We start from the raw sequence: 3,849 nt of genomic DNA on the forward strand, positions 1-3,849 counted from the left end.
CCCTCGTCTCATCTTGTTCCCAGCCACAGCATCCACTGGCCTGTTTGCTGGGTGATCACGGTAGCCAGTTTTCATTTTCTCTGTATATTGGTGTGCTGCTCCTGAGCACTTGCTCCCATTTTTTAAATGCTGACTCGCAATGGTCTCATCTTCCCACTTGCCTGCATGCCCCACTGCACATCGGTCAAGCACGGCAGGAATCGTACGTATGTAGTCTGTAACCACCAGCCTTGGATCTAGATGAGAAAAGGCCTTTTTATCTGTGCTTGCATTTAAAACAATAAATAAAACAAGTCTCCAGTGCATAGGACATTGCTCCTCTCTTAGTAATGTGAGATCGTAAGTAGAACAAAGGTGCAAGAGTCCAACTTGGTCTTGCTTATTCTGTCTTAGTCTTGAGTTCCCCCTTGCTGTGTCTGAGTTGTGCTTCAGTTCCGTTATCATCAGGATTTCATGTGTTGCAAGCGCAAAACAACAATATTTAGGTTTTTCATGTTGTAGGAGAGGCTGTTTATTTGTTCTTTAAAGTTGTTTCTTTTTAAAAAAATCTTTTTCTGGTCATGCAGACTTTATACGGGCAGCTTAATCTTTCTAGTGGTCTTGTTTGGGGAGAACATTGACTTTGTGCTGTTATCTTCTCTGCTGGGTCTTCCACGCTGCAGCAGATGGGGCAGTGCAGGAGGCACCGCTGGGAGCGTGTCCTTGGATCACACTTGTGCTCTCCTGCCCACCCATGCCGCCAAGATTTCTGAAATGCCATATAGACACAATAATAACTTGATAAAAGACCATAGGAGAAAAAAAAGGAAACAGAGTGGGAGCCCAAACTTGCAGAAACCTTTGCGATACAGATTATTGCCCTACTCCAGTTCTGCCTTTGAAAACTCCCTATTTATGGGAATCCAAACTCAAGGGAGGATACTTGTGTGTATAAAACCAGGCCTCTAACCACTCCAGGCTGATCGTTCTGTCTTCTGCCAGTGCTTATGTGAGCCTTGCCACCAGCCACGCTTGGGCGTCTGTCTCTGAGCGCCCGTAGCAAGCCTCAGGATGGTCGTTAAGACATCTCCACCAAATTCTTTTCACCTCGAGTAACTACTCGCTGCTGCCCATCTCTGTGCTGTTGCACTGGGCCAGAGTCTTTTGTCTCCTTGACAGGCATCTGGATTACCTACCTAGGGTTAACAGAGTAACTCTGGATTCACACCAATGTAGTTGCTTTGGGAATTTGGTTTGTTTCACTCAAGGGCTGATATTTTCCATGAACGTTTTGTTCCATTTTCCTTCATGCTGTAATGCTGCATGGACTTAAGCAGATAATAGTGTCCTGTCCTGGGGTGAACCGCAGCCTTTGAGGGAAAGTGGTGATTTCACTTATGGCATCTCATTGGTAGTGACACAGAATAATGTGCAAAATCACGCTAATAAAAAGTCTTTGCGGGAGCAGCCTACTGAGGCTATTTCTCACCACAGCCACCACCTGTCCTGCGAGGTCTGCCTGGTCAGTTGGTCTTGTTTTCATAGGATTTATATGACACATCCCAGACAAAGACCTGTAGTAGAACTGTCAGATAATCATTACTATTTGGATTATTACTATTAGTGGTGTTTATTTATTTTTAATCTTGAGAATTGGTATTACTCAGATACTGGATAAATAAATAGATCTCAGAACTAATCTCTTGGAACGTCTCTTTATTTAGATCTTCTGAGAGAGCATTCCTAGCCCTCACCAGAGGGTAAATGTTAGTGCTCAGAAAGTTAAAATTATGTAGACAAAAATAAACTCTGTTTATGGGATGGAAAACTCTAAGTCTTGAAGGTTGGGTCAGTGTACTGGGCTTAGGGCAGAACTAAATATCCTGCCCTAAACTGGGGACACTGACCCAACTGCCTGTGCCCCTGTTCTTGCCCACCATTTCAAGTGAAATGTTTCATTTTGAATTGGAAGTATTATCAGAGAGGGAAAGTGGTGACCCAGTGGTTCAATACTGACACTAGCAAATGCACATGTTTTTTTGGTGAAGGTGAGCTACCAGTTGAAACCAATGTACCAAGAATTAGACTGGACTCCCTCCCTGTCTTCACAGGAGACTCAGTCTTGACTTTTTGGACTTGACTCCAGGCTGGTGCTGTATTAGTTAGAGTAGATGGCTGTAGTGACTTTCTGCTGTTGTGTTGGTGGGGTTTTTTTGTTGTTGTTTTGGTTTGGTTTTTTTAAATAGAGCAAATCCAAAAGCAAAACTATGGTGTTTGCAGATTTCCACATCATTTCAACTGATAGTAAATTAGCACAGCTCTGCTCAGCACCACTGTGAATCAGGACACAACCAGTTAGCACAAACTGGTCTTAGACCCACTAAGCTCATTTCATGCAGGCTAGTAATCAGCCATTTGATGGCCAGGGCTATTTTTTTGTCTTGCCAAGTTCCTCTTTCTCACCTCATAGCTATGCAGTCATGCCAGGGCTCCAAAATATACTGGCGGCAGGTCCCAGTCTGCAAAATTTCTTGTCTTTTGGAGAAAAAAAGGTAAGCCTGGATTCCTCTTATTTCTTGGCAGTCCCCGGTGTTGTGGCTTGTATGATGGAGAAGACAGTACTATGACTCACATGGTTTCACTGGATCTTTTGAGGTCTTGATCTAAAGGCATCCCAATGTATGAGCTAGGTTAACATTCCAACTTGGGAAAAACTGGGCACCGATAGCACAGGAGAGCCCATTGGCTTTGGAGAAGAGACCCCTGCTGCTGTGCTGTAACCTGGGAACCTGCCCCTTCCCTGTTATCTCCTTAGTTTCCCGTGTGTTTTTGCACCTTGCTCATCACTCATCTCATGACAGCTTCCTCCGCTGGCTGCTCCTTGGCAGAGCCTTGCTGCTGAACTGCCCGCTCCATGTGCTGCATTGCGCTGGGATTTGTTAAATGGCTTTTTGCGCTGCCTGTTAATTCTCATCCATAAGTCCTAGCGAGCTCTGCTCTGGCTTCTGCTGAGTCCTTTTGTTGTCCTTGGCCACAGGAATAACTAATGGCAGCTGATAATGAACTGCATGTGAACGAGCAATGCAATTTAGCCCTGCTAAGCAGACTTATGCCCAGTACTCACTAGCTGTGCCTGAGGTTTCAACAAGGATTATTCCCATTTCCTCGTACAACTGGTGATTTCATCATGGATGGCGTGGGCAGTAATGAGAAACCATCGTGCCAGTAACTGAGCCATTTGCTGCCAACCTCCTGAGCGTTGCAGGAGCCTTGCTAGCAGGACTTGGGGCTCGAGGCAGTGCTTGACATCTGGAGCAAGCAATTCAGGGGTTATTTATCTTAGTTTTTTCCTTTGGAGGTGGTATGAATTAGTCATTGTGATTGGGTTTGTTCCCGAGGAGTAGGGACCCCTGTACTCTGCACATGGCATATTTCCATGTGTGTAGTCTGGACCGAGGCCGGGCTGAGTTTGGATACATCGATGTGAACCCGGGGTGACCCAGCTGAGGGCCTTGGAGTTTCTAAGCCTTTACACTGGGGAAACTGAGATCAGGATTTGGCCTGTGCTTTTTAACAGTAACTGATGGCAGGAAGGAGGGCGCGAAATTCCCTGGATGCTTTTGTTTCCAGCCAATGTATTGGCAATAAGGTATTGACATTTTTATTTCTTGGCCGTGAGCTGGTGATGACGAATGAAGGCAGGGGGTCTGCCTCTGTGTGGGTTCAGGCAGCAAAGAGCTGCTCCCCGTCAGCCTGTGCCTCCCAACCGGTCCTCCTCCTTTCCATGACAACTGGTCAGTTAAACAGACCCTCCAGAGCTGACGTCAAGGGTCAGGGATTTGGCCACCAAATAATTACAGAAACAAAAAT

Source organism: Pygoscelis adeliae, unplaced genomic scaffold (genome assembly GCF_000699105.1).
Source record: "Pygoscelis adeliae isolate BGI_AS28 unplaced genomic scaffold, ASM69910v1 Scaffold161, whole genome shotgun sequence".
Classification (NCBI taxonomy): Eukaryota; Metazoa; Chordata; class Aves; order Sphenisciformes; family Spheniscidae; genus Pygoscelis; species Pygoscelis adeliae.